The following is an 18,131-nucleotide window of genomic DNA, read 5'->3' as shown; positions in this document are numbered from 1 at the left end:
GAAACCTGGGTTTGGATCCCCTAACTCTCTGTGTAACTTTGGCATGTCTCCTCTCCTCTTCAGGCCTCAGTTTCCCTGACTTGCAATAAGGGGACTAACTTGTATGCTCCCCAGGTCTGATGTCCTAGAGCCTGCACAGTGCCAAGAGAAGGCAAGGCCAGGTAAGAATGGTGCGAACTTCCAAGCTGACACCACTCCGAAGTCACTCCTGCTGAGAACCTGAGGTGAAATCTTGGCTGGAGGTCAGTTCTCCTTGATTTCCTCCCATCAGCTTCTGTGGCAAGCTCTTTTGTGTCCCCGGCTGGTCTGAATCGCTGCCCATCTTATCAGCCAGGCTTTCTTCTTCTGGCTTCGTGAGCCCCCGCCCCTCTTTGAAGACCAGCTGCAGTGTTCCTTCCTCCAGGAAGCCTTCTCTGACTCCCTCCGGCAGAATTGGGCATTTCCTCCTTGGAGCTCTCACTGCCCCTCCTAGAACACTCCATCTCCACACTTACCTCTCTTGCTTAGACTAAGTGTCTGAATACCTCACCAGGTTTGAAGGCAAGAGCTGAGTCTTGTGGTTGCGTGTCAGGCATCCAACACAGGACCATGTGCAGAGTCAGTGGTAATAATGGGAGGATGAGGCCGGGCGCGGTGGCTCAAGCCTGTAATCCCAGCACTTTGGGAGGCTGAGACGGGCGGATCACGAGGTCAGGAGATCGAGACCATCCTGGCTAACACGGTGAAACCCCGTCTCTACTAAAAAATACAAAAAACTAGCCGGGCGAGGTGGCAGGCGCCTGTAGTCCCAGCTACTCGGGAGGCTGAGGCAGGAGAATGGCGTGAACCCGGGAGGCGGAGCTTGCAGTGAGCTGAGATCCGGCCACTGCATTCCAGTCTGGGCGGCAGAGCGAGACTCCGTCTCAAAAAAAAAAAAAAAAAAAAAAAAATAATGGGAGGATGGATGGGGGAATGGGGAGAAAATGAATGAATGGATGAATGAAGGAATTGAGAGGTGGATGGCTGTGAGGGCTATGGACAGATGATTTGATGGGGGGATGAATAATGTCAAAGTGAATAGGTCAGCAAATAATTAGCTACTGATAATTATTGTTAGCACCACACATCACTGGAGTCACCAAACACACACCTGGACATGCCAGCGAATTCCCCTTGCTTCCGTGATTCTAGGGCTCTGGTTTCCCCTCCAATGCGTGGATGTTGGCCAAAGAACCCTCCTGTCTCTCTCCACATGACAGCCTGGGGTCAGCTGCCCATTAGAATGTCTTACCTTTCTCAATACATTTTAATTTCTCAAGCATCAGGATTAAGATGATGGTGACTAATTCACTGTGAACTCTGCGTCCTACACGAGGCTCGGGAATGGGTGTTTCTGGATGTTTTGGTGAGGAGGGAATTGCTGACCATGACACTGGCAAAGATGCCAAGATGACCCACTGGCCACTTTTCCTGCCTCGTCTAGTTTCCCCTCCTCTCCCCACAATCCAGTACAGCCTGTACCTTCACCCATGAACAACGCTCTCACCTGCTAAAAGAGAATTTTACAACTGACCTGGAGTCCCCAGTTCTCTGCTGCCACCTACTCCATGTGACCCAGAGACCCCAGAAGAATAGGGGTCAGAACCCAGATTGAAGCTGGTTGTAGTGGCTCACGCCTGTAATCCCAACACTTTGGGAGGCTGAGGAGGGCAGATCACCTGAGGTCAGGGGTTCCAGACCAGCCTGGCCAATATGGTGAAACCCCGTCTCTACTAAAAATACAAAAATTAGCCGGGCATGGTGGCAGGCGCCTGTAGTTCCAGCTACCGGGAGGCTGAGGCAGGAGAATCACATGAAGCTGGGAGGTGGAGGTTGCAGTGAGTTGAGGTTGTGTCACTGCACTCCAGCCTGGGCGACAGAGCGAGACTCTGTTTCAAAATAAATATGGAACCCAGTTTGGAGGGTTGCTGCCTTTCCCTCAGTCTGTCCCCTAGAGTCGGTTGATAGCACTGAGGGACTTGGGGTCAGAAGACTTCAGTTCAAATTTTTACTTTTCAGCCCTTGTCAACTGCTTTCTTCTGGGAGGAGGGGCCCAGAGGTGGACAGAGCAGCAAGGAGAGATAGACTTTGGAATGACACAGAAGCAGGTTTGAATCCTGCTCCGCCAGGGAGTTACTGTGACCTCAGGCAAGTGATGAACTCTTCTGAGTCTCTGCTTCCGCATCTGTAAAATGGGAGAAGAGTACCATCACCTCCCACCTCCCAGATGCTGTTCAACCTCTAGCCATCTGTGATGATGGAAATGTCTAATTCTGCCCAAGAAAGTCACAGAAAGTTTCCTGGACATTTTTCTATGTCTTTTAAAATCTCAAGAATTTTTATATTGATTATAATGGATAATATTTCATATTGATAATATTTTGAGACATTGGGTTAAATATGTTACTAAAATAGAATTTTAAAAAAGATGCTGCTCAAAAGTCCTTCTGCTGTGCGGCCATCCCAGCCTCTCCCAGAGTTTGGTGGCTTCTCTCCTGCCTTGTCACAGGGTTTGCATGTGCCTCTATTATAGTTTTTAGTTTTTTTATAACTCTGTTGCCCAGACTGGAGTGCAGTGGCGTGATCTCGGCTTACTGCCACCTCCACTCTCGGTTCAAGCGATTCTTGTGCCTCAGTCTCCCAGGTAGCTGGAATTACAGGCCCATGCTACCATGCCCAACTAATTTTTGTGGTTTTTGGTGGAGATGGAGTTTCACCATGTTGGCCAGGCTGGTCTTGAACTCCTGACCTCAAGCAATCCACCTGTCTTAGCCTCCCAAAGTGCTGGGATTACAGGCATAAGCCACCACAGCCAGCCTGTTACAATTTTTAGAAGTTATATTGTAGTTGTCTGTTTAGGGTCTGTCTCACTGACTAGCCCAGGAGCTCCTTGAGGGCAGGAACTATATCTTGGTCATCTCTACTCCCAATTCCTTGCATATAGCCTGGCACACAGCAGATGCTAAGCAGTAGTTAATAAAGTGGATGACTACACATATGTGAAAGCAGTGTGAATTGCAGTGAGAATTTTATTATTCTTCCATACCTGGAGTTCTAGGTGAAAACAACAGGATACATGCCACATAAACCATGGTCAAGGCTTTGGCAGGAAACAGATGGTACAACCAAATGGGTAATTTGTAAAAAGTTTAATGAAGGGACAACTAACAAAGGTGTGGGCAAGGTTTAGGAAAACCAGGGGGAATTGTGCAGTACCCCAGGGCTGGCAGGCAATATGAGGAGCTGTTACCACCTGTGGCCTGAAGGGTGGGCAGGGAGAGGTCACCTGGACCCATGGCCAGAGATGTATGCACAGGGCCAACTGATAGGAGCGTAGGCTTCGGGTGAGGGACACAGCCAAGGTGGCAACCCTGCAGGAAGGGGCCTCTGCGCTCCTGCCTCATCCAGCCAGAAGCCAGAGGGCAATGGGGGCCATTGATGTCACCCACAAAGGTCACCTAATCAAGGTACAGAACAGGTTGAGGAAGGGCGAAGGGGAGTTCTGGAGGGGCAAACAGATTCAGCATGAGAAAGAACATAATACCCTCCGGATCTTTAAGGACTTCTGGATATGCTTATAAAATACAATAAATGCTGGGCGCGGTGGCTCACACGTGTAATCCCAGCACTTTGGGAGGCAGAGGCGAGCAGATCACGAGATCAGGAGATGGAGACCATCCTGGCAACCACGGTGAAACCCCGTCTCTAATAAAAATACAAAAAATTAGCCAGGCGTGATGGCAGGCACCTATAATCCCAGCTACTCAGGAGGCTGAGGCAGAAGAATTGCTTGAACCCAGGAGGCAGAGGTTGCAGTGAGCCGAGATGGCACCATTGCACTCCAGCCTGGGCAACAGAGTGAGATTCTGTCTCAAAAACAAACAAACAAACAAAAAAATACAATAAATGGCCATACCCAACAATAATCATTAGCCCTTAAGCACCTACTGTGTGTCAGGTGCTATGCTAATCCATTTTCCAGTTGTGCAAACTGAGGCTCAGAGAAGCCAAGCAACCTACCCAAGGTCACACAACAGGAAGTAGCATAGCCAGGACTGGAACACAGGTGGGCCCCAAAGTGCAGGTTCTCATCGTCCTTTAGCAACTACCTATTGCTAGGCACTATTTCCAATCCAACAAAGCTCTGCAAGATCAGTGGTTTTTTTTCCAGAAACTTAGAGAAGTCAGGTGTTTTCTCTAGGGTGATTTCTTCCTAGCTCATAGGGGGTGGGGGTAGGGGCAGGGAAGCAGGGTTGGAGAGTTTGCCATTAGTTGGAGCAGGTGACTGGCAGATTGCACGGTGGCAACTCAGGGATTTTTTTAGCCCCAACGGGTGGAGCCACCTCTCACCAGGTGCCTCCTGGAGTCACTCCCCAGCTGCAACCACAGGATTTAGACTTTCAAAGCTGGGCAGGCCCTCAGCATCCTCTAGGCTGCCTCTCGCCTGTGACTTTAAAACTAATAATAATGATCGCAGTCAGCCATGGTTTCCTGAACCCCTGGTGTACTCATTCATTATCTTTCTCTACATTGTCGCTAATCTGACCACAACTCTCCTTTAGGATTGTACAACATCTACAGGCAGGTATCATGGGCTGCTCATTTTGTAGATGAAGTCTGAGGCTTAGAAGGCAAATGACTTGTCCACAATCACAAGGCAAGTAAGACCCTTCAGAGCCAGACCCTGACCCCAGGGCAGTGTATGCAGCTTAGAACAGATCCCGGACCTGGAAAAGCTGCATCCACATCCCCAATTGCACCTACCAGCTGTGTTGACCTTGGACAAGTCATTTCTCTGCATCTTAGTTTCCTCATCTATGAAATAGGAACAGCAATAGCATCTGCTTCATCTGGTTGTGGTAAGGATGAAATGAAGGATGATACGTAAAGCACTCAAAGCAGTAATTAGAAACACACTAAGGGCTTTATAAGCATTGTATCCTGGAGTCCACTGAGCTTTCCAGCCATGTCTGAGGAGGCTCTTAAAATTGCTGCTTTGTGACCCTGGCTTTCATCGTAATCAACTGAATGGTTCCCACCAGGGCCATGCACTATGCTTGACAGGCCATGCTTGCCCCATTCAGCCCTCACCATCACCCCGTCCCCATTTTGCAGACAAGGAAACTGAAGCCCAGAGAGGAATTATAACCTGCTCAGGCCTCCACACCTCAGAAACTGCAGAGCCAGGGGGGCTCCTCCCAAGTCTGAAGCTGGTAGTTCCCCCTCCCCACTGCAGGAAACCCAGATTGTTGTGATTATTGGTATTGTTGTCCAAAACAATACTGAAGACGATGACAATACAACAATCATGGAGGGTGCTTCTTTCCACTGGCTCAACAATTATCCCTATGCCCATAGGGAGGGGGCCTGGGCCTTCAAGAAGAGGCTCCTCGAGCAGGATGAACAAACAAGCAGTGAAAACCCTGCAGCTGGGCCCCAGGTGCTGGAAGAGAGAGTGGGGCAGGAAGCGGGCAGGCCATTTCTTTCCTCTTCTTTCTTATTTGTTTGAGAAGCAACTTTACTTTCTAAATCGGTCATTGTCACCCGTTAGCCCCCGCCCCACCTGGGCCAGGGCCTCTGGTGACGGGAGCTCAGGAGGAAGCTCTAGGGGGCAGGAGGGATGAGGGTGCAAGGTGGGGCAGGGCCTGGGCCCACCTGGACGTGGGGGCTTCTTTCCTGCAGGAGCCTCATGGGCCACCTTCAGGTGACCTGGGCCTGGCAGACAGTGCCTGCTGGAGGTGTGACCTGAGTCCTCCAGGTTCAGCTGTCAGTGGGGAGGGGAGGGTACCCTCATAAACAGGGAAGTAGCTGGCACAGTGGTCAGAAGTAGCCTGGCTCTGGAGTCAGACACATTTGACTTCCACAGTCTGTCACCTTGGGCAAGTTACTTCACCTCTCTGAAAATGGGATGGTTTGTTGTGAAGATTAAACATAATCAAACAACATGACACATGTAAAGCATTTAACATGTTTACTAGCACATTTACCACTGGAGATTTACTCAAGAAGCCAATAGGTATTGGGCATTTACTACACACCAGACACTTTTAAAGCATTCTACACATATTAATTCATTTATTCAGCACAATTAACCTTCTTCCCACTTAACAGATGAGAAAACTGAGGCACACAGAGAGGTAGAGTTCCTCACATAGGGGCAGATCCAGGCTTGGCAGGATGTTGGTAAAGGGGGTCTCAATACTGGGGGGGGTCTCTTTAAAAAATAATGAAGTACAGGCCGGGCGCGGTGGCTCAAGCCTGTAATCCCAGCACTTTGGGAGGCCGAGACGGGCGGATCACAAGGTCAGGAGATCGAGACCATCCTGGCTAACATGGCAAAACCCCGTCTCTACTAAAAAAAAAAAAACACAAAAAATTAGCCGGGCGAGGTGGCGGCGCCTGTGGTCCCAGCTACTCGGGAGGCTGAGGCAGGAGAATGGTGGGAACCCGGGAGGCGGAGCTTGCAGTGAGCTGAGATCTGGCCACTGCACTCCAGCCTGGGCGACAGAGCGAGACTCCGTCTCAAAAAAAAAAAAAAAAAAAAAAAATGAAGTACAACGCCATGCCAATGGGGAACCCAGGACTTAAACCTCACCATCCTCACCTTAAATCTCCCTCTAAGCTCTGCCACCGTGCTAGGAAGTGGTGGCAGAGGTCAGGTGGCTAGCTCCAGAACCCATAAGAGTTATAAGCACTATTGAGAGTACATGAGACAGTCACTGCAGAATGCCACACAAATAAGAGGCAGCACTTCCACTGCACGTACCATGGGCTACACACTCATTTAACCCTTCCAGGAACCTAATGAGGGTGGCATGTTATTACCATGCCCATTTTACAGATAAGGAAGTCAAGGTTCAGAGCGGACCAATGGTTTGCCTGAAGGCACAGTGCTAAGGAGTGGTAGAGCAGGATTCCAGCCGAGGCAGCCTGATCTCAGGGGCCACCTGTGTAGCCACTACAATAACTGTCACCTCGCTTACGACTGGGGCTCAGCACCTTCCCCTCACCTCCCCTTGCAGGCTCTCTCATCTGTTCCCTGACAGCAGCTTGGGGTGTGGACAAGACACCCCTGCTTTGGAGTCAGAGATGCCTGGATCCTAATCCTCACCCTGTTGCTTGCTGTCCCTGAGACAGTCTTTTCCCATCTCTGAGCCTTAATTTTCTCATCTGTAAAATAGGGATTGTACAATTTATAGGGTGGTCACAAAGTGCAGATACGCCAATGATTATTTTATGTGTTTTGTAACATACTATCAATAAGCCATGTATTATGTAAGTACAGTTGCCTCTGACTAACATTTCATAGGGTGGTTTGGAGGGTCAGTAAGGCGAAGTGTCTGGCCCATATTAAATGCTCAGGACCAGTAGAGATCACCATCCTGGGGACAAGGGGACAAGTCATGTGTGAGGAGTCGGGGGAATGGAGAAACAGACAAAACCAGATGTTGGGACGCCTGCATTCTAAATGGATTTCTACCACCAGCTTGTGGTGTGACCTTGGACAAGTCACTCCCTCCTTTCTGAGCTCAGTTTCTCCATTTGCAAGTTGTAGGCATCACTCCCCACTAATGCATGAATGAAATTGTCTCTAAGGTCCTTAAGAGACTGAATTTCTGGGTAGGAGCACAGGAGCATCTTCTGGGACTCTCTGAGGGCTGTTCCCATGAAGCTTCCCCCTACTCTTGGGGTGCTCTTCATGGCTCCCACTCTTGAGACAAACAGGAGGGTTTGCAGGGAACTCATACATCTCATCTGCTCCAGCAGAACCACAGTGCATGGCTCAGTCATGGGCTCTGCAACTGAATAGGTTTGATCTGATCTGTTTCTCACCTGTAAAATGGAGATGAAGATAATATAATAGATGTCCTTAATCTCATTTTATAGAGGAGGAGATGGAGGTTCCAGAAGGCACAGGACTTGCTGGAGGTCATGGCTCTCACCTTGCCCTTGTCCTACTGCCTCTGGCCCACCCTTCTACAGATATGGGCTTTCCCTATGGGAATTCCAGTTCCCTCTCCCCGTCCTAGAGGATTGGATCACATTGTCCTTTGCCCTCTGCCTGACATCCTGTCTCTCCTCTCTCCCCATCTGGCAAACTCATCCAGTGGAGTTGGGCCAGCCCTGGTGTCCCTACTTATGAGCATGGTAACGCTGAGTAAGCTGCCCACCCTCTCTGGGCTCCATCCCCTCATCCATGTCACAGGAACGATGTGGAAATGCTTGGCACACCCAGTACCTGATCCATTGTGAGTGCACATGAAATGTCATCTCAAATGTTGTCTTCTTAGGGGGCTGCCTGGGGGCCTCCATGTGGACCAAATTTCTCTGGGCTTGCAAAACCCAGTCCCTTCAGCACTTATCACTCCATATCGCAACCATCCACCATCAGGTCTGTATCCCATACATCCTCAGATCCCTGTGTCTTCTTTACATCTGCTGTGTTTGGCATAGGGACTGATATACAGGAGGCACTCAGTTAAAGATTGTTCAGTGAGTGAATGAATGAATGAACGAATGGTGCCTGAGTGGTGCTAAATTTGTTATCCTTTCTGCCCTGTTAAGATGGCAGGATTCTGGGTGCTACAACTACCACCAACAACTAATACTATTTCTTTGGCCAGCACTGTAAGTAGCTCCCACTTATTGGGCATTTGCTATGTGCCAGGCACTGGGGTAAGCATTTCTCGGTGTCTCTCACTCAGCCCTCTCTGTCACCCTGTGGGGTGGGTGTTCTGTCATTGCCCCCATTTCACAGATAAGCAAACAGGCTCTGCTGGGGGAGGTGGCAGAATCAGTGTTAGTGACACCGGGTCCCAGAGCCTTTCCATGTCAGGTGAGGGTGGGTGGTTGGAGACCAGAACAGTGAGTGTGAGTGACCCCTCCCAGAAGTTGCCTTTGACCATTCGCTCCTTGTAGAATCTCTCTCCTCCCTCGAAGACGCTGCTTCTCCCGGAACCTCTCTCATACCCCTCAGTCTCCTTCCCAAGTTCTATCCAACCCTTGAATATTAGTGTTCCCCAGGGTTCTGCCCTCAAGCTTCATTGTAAACTGAGGCAGGGTTGGAACCTTTTTTGTCTGCCTGGCATATTTTTCCAATCCTTTCATTTCCTGTCCATGTGGTCTGGTCAGGTATCCCTCACAGGGCCCCACACTCTGGGAAGGGAAGTAGGCCAATCACAGTGTCCCATTTTCCTTGATGCAGTGATTGGTTTGGGCCTGGGCATGTGATACAAGCTGAGCCAATCAGAGCCCTCCCAGGAACTTTCCATGCAGCCAGTGGCGAAGCTTGGCTCTCTCCTGAAATGAGAGCTGGTAGGATGTTTTGAGCATCTTTCCTGGGACTGGAGAATGCCTATCTGCCATAGGAGAGAAGGCCCATTCTTTTTGTTTGTTTGTTTGAGACAGAGTCTCACTCTGTCGCCCAGGCTGGAGTGCAGTGGTGCGATCTTGGCTCACTACAACCTCTGCCTCCCAGGTTCAAGCAATTCTCCTGCCTCAGCCTCCCAAGTAGCTGGGATTACAGGCACTCACCACCACACCTGGAGAATTTTTGTATTTTTAGTAGAGTCAGGGTTTCACCATGCTGGCCAGGCTGGTCTTGAACTCCTGACCTCAAGTGATCTGCCTGGCTCAGCCTCGCAAAGTGCTGGGATTACAGGCGTGAGCCACCATGCCCGGTGGAGAAGGCCCATTCTTTTTTGTTGTTGTTGTTGTTGTTGTTGTTGTTGTTGAGACGGAGTCTGGCTCTGCCGCCCAGGCTGGAGTGCAGTGGCCAGATCTCAGCTCACTGCAAGCTCCGCCTCCCGGGTTCACGCCATTCTCCTGCCTCAGCCTCCCAAGCAGCTGGGACTACAGGCGCCCGCCACCTCGCCCGGCTAGTTTTTTTGTATTTTTAGTAGAGACGAGGTTTCACCGTGTTAGCCAGGATGGTCTCGATCTCCTGACCTCGTGATCCGCCCGTCTCGGCCTCCCAAAGTGCTGGGATTACAGGCTTGAGCCACCGCGCCCGGCCGAGAAGGCCCATTCTTAAAGAAAGGCACAGACAACAGAACTGACTGATGGGGGTGATGGGGAGATAACCCAATGTCATCATTGGAAACCCTGGATCCAGCAATGCCCGAAGTTTGACTCACCCTTGAAACTCTAAGATAAAGGAGCCACTACGTTTGTAGGATCGTTTTGCTTTTTGTTTTGTTTTCCATAACCTAATTTGAACTCAGTTTCTGTCACTTTCAACCAAAAGATTCCTAATATTCTCTCTCTTGCCTCTCCCTGGATGATCTCGGGTCTTATCTAGTCCTATATCTGGGTGTGTAGTGCAGTCAGTTCTTGAGGAAATGGACATCTATGGACATCTGGGAGGTACCTCAAAGGTGACCTCGCTCTGCCTGCCGCCTTCCTGAGTTAATGCTGTCATCATCTACCTCAGCTCCTGATACAGGAAATTCTGTCACCTTTATTTTGCGTCTCTCCCTCTTAATTGTTCTCCTGGATCTACTGCTATTCAGTTTCAGAAAGTTCTTGCCCAACTTCCCCCCCTCCCTCCCCATTGCCATTACCTTGGTTCAGGCCTCCTTCAGCTCACCACAACAACTTGAATCTGTCCTTCCTTTCCTCCCCCTTTGTCCATCCTCCATACCTACTACCACAGAGATTTTTTTTTTCTTTTTTTTTTTTTTTTGAGATGGAATCTCATTCTGTTGCCCAGGCTGGAGTGGAGTGGTGCAATCTGGACTCACTGCAACCTCCACCTCCCAGGTTCAAGCAATTCTCCTGCCTCAGCCTCCCAAGTAGCTGGGACTACAGGTGCGCACCCCCACGCCTCGCTAATTTTTGTATTTTTAGTAGAGACGGGGTTTCACTATGTTGGCTAGGCTGGTCTCGAATTCCTGACCTCAAGTGATCCACCTGCCTCGGCCTCCCAAGGTGCTGGGATTACAAGCGTGAGCCACTGCGCCCAGCCTGCCACAGAGATCTTTCTAGAACCCACACCTGACCATGTCACTCCTACTGCGAACCCTGAATGCCTCCCTATCAACCTCAGCCCTCTCTGTCACCCTATGGGGTAGGTTTTCTGTCATTGCCCCCATTTCACAGATAAGCAAACAGGCTCTGCTGGGGGAAGTCTGAGCTCCCTAGGGTGGTGCTGGAGGCCATTCCCAATTTGACTTCATCTTTTTTTTTTTTTTTTTTGAAACAGAGTCTCACTCTAGCATCCAGGCTGCAGTGCAGTGGTGTGATCTTGGCTCACTGCAAACTCCACCTCTGGGGTTCAAGTGATTCTCCTGCCTCAGCCTCCCGAGTAGCTGGGATTACAGGCATGCACCACCACACCTGGCTCCAATTTGACTTTATCTTGAACCCATTTCTTCTCCCCACCCTGTATTTCAGTCACGTTTCACACCGTTTTCCTGAGCGCACTACCCCCTTTCTTGTCTCTGGACTTTTCTGCTGGAATCTGTCTCTGTCCAGCACTTGCCTTGCCCCTCTCCCAACCTGAGCTACAATCATTTTTCAGAGGGTCCCGTCAAGGCTAACTCCTCTGGGAAGTACTCCCTGTACCAGCCTGATCCCCCTTGCCCAGAGAGTCGGCTTCCCCCCTCTTCTGTGCTCCCATCACACCTGGGCCTTTGCATCCTGGGCTAACTGGGACATGAGCCCCCAAGGGCAGGACCTAGCCTGACCTCGACCTCCCTCTCCACCCTTGGGCCACTGCTGCACACTGCAGTGAGCTCCATGGGTAAAGGGGAATGCCATCCAGCCCTTCTCACAGGTATCCTCCTGGCTCATCTCATTTGGTTCTTGACTCATCCTTGACTCTTTAGGGCAAAGAGGCACCTGGAAGAAATAATTACAGTCTTTGCATGTGGGTAGTACATCACAGTTTACCAGGTGTTTCTGGGTTTCTCATTGGTCTTTATATGTCTGAGGGTTTTGGGGAAGGTGTTGTCAATCCCATTTTACAGATGGAAAGCTTGGTTCAGAGAGTCAGGGATGGAACCAATCCCCAGTCTTGGGCAAGCCCCTGACCCTGAAAATCCCTTTCTGATCCAAGCCCTCTATTTCCTAAACGTGTGCTGAGAACCAGGGAAAACCAGAGAATCAAAGAAGAGGGAACGCGGATTCTGAACTGGGCTAACAGCAACAGTAATAACGACCCCACGGCAGCCACTGCCCTTGTCCTGCGCTGTGTTCCATCCACATCATGAGCATCATCTGCTTATGAGGAAGCGTTACTCATTCCCATGTTACAAATAAGGAAACCGAGGCCCGCCACAGCTAAGAGACTTGCCTGTCTTGGCCAATTTCCTTCCGATGCCTTGGTGATCGCTACAGCCCTTTACAGTTTGTCACTTTAGCACCCCTTCCCTGATCTCACCAGTCTAGCACCAGTAGGTGGACGTGCTTCCATTTGACAGAAGCAGCAACTGAGGCTCAGAAGTCAAGGGCGGAGCTGGGAGACGGCACCCAGCCTTCCGATCGGGGGGAGCGCGCCCAGAGCCTGGTGGTGCAACTCTAGCGGGGAGGCGGGGAGCAAGCGGCAGGGCCGCGAGTGGGCGTCCGCGTCTCTTCTCCGCCAGCCGCCGCCGCAGCCCGAGCCTGACTTCCCTGCCGCGAGCGCGGCAGGTGCGCAGCCGGTGGCGGCGTCGGCGCGGCGGGTGCGCCCGCGTGGCGTGGGCGAGGGACCCGGGCGGGCGGGGCCCCACGCCCATCCTCCCTCCCCCTTGCCCTCTCTCCCGTGGCTGGTGGCAGGTGAGTGGGTGTCGAGGAACCGCCAGGCAGCGGAGAAAACAGGACGCCGCAGAAATCAGATTACTCACCTGCAGCTGCTACTACCCAGGGCTAATAAAAGCAGAGCTTCCTGTTGTTTCTTTATTACCGCCCTCTGCCTCCCTCCGCCCCAATCCGCTCCCAGCTGCAGCCAGACCCCCAACTGATCGCCAGAAACCGGTTGCTTGGGGTCCAGACCAATCCAGTGCCTGAAATACCCTCCTCTGTGCCGCACAGGGTTGGGTTAATGCTGCCTCAAGGGTGGACTTCCGTCACCTGCATGGGAACCACCTGGGGTGCTGGTTAACAACACACATCCCCAAACACGGCTTCACACCTGCTCGATCAGAATTCCTGCAGTCTGGGGCCCAAGAGCAGAATTCATAGGAATCTCAGGTGATTTGTAGGCAGGCTGAAGTTTGAGAACCACTGAGTCTGGATGTTGTAGGTTCAGATGATATAGGTTTCCTTTTCTCAAATGCGACCCACAAGTTAGGGATGAAACCTACCCCCAGTCTGGGGCACGTGGGGCAGAGCCTTAGTCTGCTCATTTGTAAAATGGGGGTGAAAATAATACAGACCTCTCAGGACTGAAACAAGGCTCAAGTGGAGAATACACTTATTGTGATTCCTAGTGATTGCTCCTGGAGTTTACAGACCAATCAGGACTAGGCACGGAGTACCATCCATGGAGTATGAGGGGCAGGATGAAGAAGCAGGCAGGATGGACCTCAGCTGGGCAGGGGCCATGATTCACCCTGGGTGCAGTGAGAAAGACCTTTCACCATGGAGCTTCTCCAAAGTTCAGTCTCCCTCACACCAGGAAAATGTTCCTGCCCAGGGCATGGACAACCCTGATGGCTAGATCCACTGGCCTCTTCTCAACCCTTCTGTGACACTTGACTCTGGGGTGGACCTCACCTTTCTCCTCCAAGCTGACACCTCCCTCAACTTCAGGGCAAGTTTGGATCCCCATCTTCATCTTCCTCCTATCTAGCTAGCAGCTCCCTTGCAGGCACCCCCGCAGCCCTTCTCCTCCTGCCTCTGCAGTCATGGGCACCTTGGCCTATGCGCGGCCTGTACATCCTCCCAGGACAACCTCACCCACTCCCAGTTACCTTCTTGAAACTGAGCTCTGCCCTTCCTGAGTCCCTGATTCATAAACACAGCACTTCCTAGACAGCTCTGCTTGGCAACTCCCCTGCACCCAACTCAGCTTGACCAGCTCCAAACTCATCATCTTACTCTCCCCTGCCACCCGCCTCTTCTGGTTTCTCGGTCTCAGGACAACATGCCTGGATATTGTCCCGGGTGATTTCTGCTCCTCAGCTCCCACATCCAGCTTCCCAATCCAATCCATTTTATCTCCCCAGTTTTGCTCCAGAATCTGTCCCCTTCTTCCTGTCCCTCTGCGCTCCAAGCCCCCTAGTTCAGGACTCCATAATCTCTCACCTGGATGATTCTAACAGCCTCTTTTTTTTTTTTTTTTTTTTTTTGAGACAGAGTCTCGCTCTGTCACACAGGCTGGAGTGCAGTGGCATGATCTTGGCTCACTCCAAGCTCTGCCTCCCGGGTTCAAGCAATTCTCATGCCTCAGCCTCCCGAGTAGCTGGGACTACAGGCACCCGCCACCGCACCTGACTAATTTCTTGTCTTTTTGGTAGAGACAGGTTTTCACCATGTTAGCCAGGATAGTCTCGATCTCCTGACCTTGTGATCCACCCGCCTCGGCCTCCCAAAGTGCTGGGATTACAGGTGTGAGCCACTGCGCCTGGTCTCTAACAGCTTCTTAAATGGCCTTCCTGGCTCTAGTTTTACCTTTACTTTAGTCAGGGGGCTTATTCTGAGACAGAAATCTTGTCCTTGCTTTGTTTCAAGCCATCAGGTGCTCCAGAGTACAACTCAAACTCCTTCTCCTTTTCAAAGCTCACCTGGACAGAGCAACATTCTCCTCTCCACCCCACCCTCTCGGCAGTTGGCACAAACAGTGACATTTACTGAGCTCTCACTCAATGCTCAGTAACATGGCAAGCCAGTTATCTTCGTAGCTTTATCTCAGCCTCATACCATTTCCGTGATTATCATTCCTGACTTACAGATGAAAAAACTGAGGAAGAGGGAGGTTAGGTAGCTTGCTCAAAGTCACAAAGCTAGTAAGTAGCAGAGCTGGAATTTGTACCCAGGTCTCTCTGGATCCAAAGCTGGTACTGTTAGCTGTTCTAATCTTGAGCCACCTCATCCCAGTTGCATAGTCTTCTCCTTTTTTGTATCTTCCCTGGCATCTCAGAGGATGCCTGGCACATGGCAGATGTTTGTTGAATGAATAAACAAATCTATCTGCACTCCCATTTAATTCAATTTTTTTCTTTCTTTTTTTTTTTTTTTTTTTTTTTGACAGAGTTTCACTCTTGTCACCCAGGCTGGAGTGCAGTGGCGTGATCTCAGCTCACTGAAACCTCTGCTTCCTGGTTTCAAGCAATTCTCCTGCCTCAGCCCCCGAAGTAGCTGGGATTACAGGCATGGGCCACTACACCCAGCTAATTTTTGCATTTTTAGTAGAGCCGAGGTTTCACCATGTTGGCCAGGCTGGTCTCGAACTCCTGACCTCAGGTGATCCACCCACCTCGGCCTCCCAAAGTGCTGGGATAACAGGCATGAGCCTCCACGCCCGGCCCCATTTAATTTTTACATCAACCCTAGGAACTACATTTTTTAAAAAAACAGCAAAACTTACTATGTAATATTTGATAACTACAAGAAAAGTGTGTTGAATATCTGGCGTATGAAGACAAATATCTGTGAACCCATGGCCCCAGCTTAGGAACTAGGCCTTTACCAGCACCACTGAGGCCACCTGTACATGCCTACCCAGTCCTATTCCCTGCCTTCCTCCAGAAGTAAACACTATCCTGAATTTTGTGGTCATCATTCCATGCCCTTGCTTTGAAAAAAAAAATAATTTTACCAAATGGGGAGGATCCTATGCAACACATTATTTTGTTTGTTTTTTTATCTTTACATAAACAGCACAATGCATGTGCATTCTTCTTTGGCTTGATTTTTTCATGCATCACTATGTTTCTAAAATACATACATGATTTTGCATTTTTGGCTGGCCTTCATTCCTTTTTCCTGCTGTCTAATACTCCATTGTCTAATAGAATTCAGTGACTTTATCCATTCTCCAGTTGATGAGCACATGGATTGTTTCCAGTTTTTTGCTATCACCAGTAAGGCTGCCATGATCATTCTTTTTTTTTTCTTTTTTTTTTTGAGACAGAGTCTCTCTCTGTCCCCCAGGCTAGAGTGCAGTGGCACAATCTCGACTCACTGCAAGCTCCGCCTTCCGGGTTCACGCCATTCTCCTGCCTCAGCCTCCCGAGTAGCTGGGACTACAGACGCCCGCCACCATGCCTGGCTAATTTTTTTGTATTTTTAGTAGAGACGGGGTTTCACCATGTTAGCCAGGCTGGTCTTGAACTCCTGACCTCAAGGGATCTGCCTGCCTCAGCCTCCCAAAGTGCTAGGATTACAGGTGTGAGCTGCTGCACCTGGCTCATTTATTCATTTCTCAAATGTCTGCTGATGACTTTCTCAGTAAATACTGGAGAGGGAGTAGATGGTTGTGGTTAAGAGCATAGATTCTGGAACCCCCTGCCTAGATTTTCATCTCTACCTCTCACTAGCTGTGACCTTAGGTAAATTTCTAACCTATCTGTGCCTTAGTTTCCTTTCTATAAAATAAGGATGATAATAAAGTCCCCTCTCACAGGGTTGATATGTGAGGACTGATGAACGAGTTAATTCGTATAAAGGGCTTCGGAGGTGGGGTGGTACAGAGTCAGTGCTGAATAAATAAAGAGCACATGCCAGGCACTGGGCCTGCAGCGCACCATTCTGGGGACACAGGAATGAAAAGACAGACAATGACACTGACATCATGTAGCTCACTGTCCAACAGAAAGAGACAAACACAAAACAAGTAAATAAATAAAATAATGTGGCTGTGATAAAGGCAAGGAAGAAAACCACAAGGTGACGAGACAGAGGGTGACGAGACAGCGTGCCTGAGTCTCAGTGCCTGAGTCAGCTGAGGCACTGACTCAGCTGAGGGGTCATGCAGGGAAAGCCCCCTGTAGGAGTTGACATTTAGGCCGAGGCATGGAGGAGGAGAAAAAGCCACCCAGGCAAAGAGCAGAAGAAGGTGGCCCAGCAGAGAAAATGGCAGGTGCAAAGGCCCTGAGGCAGGAAGAGATTGACATTTCAAGAACAGCAAGGAGAGCAGCGTAGCCGTGGCTGCGGCCAGGTGAACACAGAGATGACAGCAAGAAGAAGGTGGGGAAGCACCAGGGCAAAGGGGCTGGATTTTTTTTTTTTTTTTGAGATGGAGTCTAGCTGTGTCACCCAGGCCAGAGTGCAGTGGTGCGATCTCTACTTACTGCAAGCTCTGCCTCCCGGGTTCACACCATTCTCCTGCCTCAGCCTCCTGAGTAGCTGGGACTACAGGTGCCCGCCACCACGCCCGGCTATTTTTTTTTTTTTTTTTTTTTTTTTTTTTTGTATTTTTAGTAGAGACGGAGTTTCACTGTGTTAGCCAGGATGGTCTCCATCTCCTGACCTCGAGATCCACCCATCTCAGCCTCCCAAAGTGCTGGGATTACAGGCATGAGCCACCATGCCTGGCCAGGGGCTGGGTTTTATTCCAAGTGCAGTGGGTGGTTTTGGACAGCAGAGAGTTGTGATCTGATTTATGTCTTTATTTTATTTTATTGAAACAGAGTCTTACTCTGTCACCCAGGCTGGAGTGCAGTGGTATGATCTCAGCTCACTGCAACCTCCATGTCCCAGGTTTAAGTGATTCTCATGCCTCAGACTCTAGAGTAGCTGGGATTACAGGTGCCCACCACCACACTCAGGTAATTTTTTTTTTTTTTTTTTAGTAGAGGCAGGGTTTTGCCACGTTGGCCGGGCTGGTCTCAAACTCCTGACCTCAAGTGATCCGCCTGCCCTGGCCTCCCAAAGTGTTAGAATTATAGGCGTGAGCCACCAGGCTCAGCCTGATTTATATCTTTAAAACATCCCTCTAACTGCCCTGTGATCAACTATCTATGAACTGATCTAAATAGTTCTTGAAGCCACTAGTATTTTTAGCCAGTGCCCCCTCTGTGTGAAGCAAAACTTCCCTTTACTGGTCTTAAATTTACTTCTTTCGGGTTTCAAGGGGAGCCCCCTTCTGCCTCCTGTCTTAGGGTTACTGGCCCAACGTGAGATCTCTAGTAAAGGTTTTTACAGAGTGGGTGGGAGGAGGGCCTCCCAGTTTACACCTTACCTGGTCTATG

General features: G+C 50.1%; 1 long non-coding RNA gene across 1 annotated transcript; it reads right to left on the bottom strand.

Annotated features, from left to right (window-relative positions):
• Positions 1-5,974: 5,974 nt before the first annotated feature.
• LOC139363836 (uncharacterized) lies at positions 5,975-12,612 on the bottom strand. Its single transcript, XR_011624889.1, has 2 exons — positions 12,314-12,612; positions 5,975-7,851 (listed from the first exon to the last, which is right to left on the bottom strand). It is a non-coding gene; the product is annotated as an uncharacterized lncRNA (long non-coding RNA).
• Positions 12,613-18,131: the final 5,519 nt, after the last annotated feature.

The sequence above is a fragment of the Macaca nemestrina genome, chromosome 1 (assembly GCF_043159975.1).
Source record: "Macaca nemestrina isolate mMacNem1 chromosome 1, mMacNem.hap1, whole genome shotgun sequence".
NCBI classification, from domain to species: domain Eukaryota; kingdom Metazoa; phylum Chordata; class Mammalia; order Primates; family Cercopithecidae; genus Macaca; species Macaca nemestrina.
The sequence above is the reverse complement of the archived record's forward strand: the minus strand, read 5'-3'. Positions and strand labels throughout refer to the sequence as shown.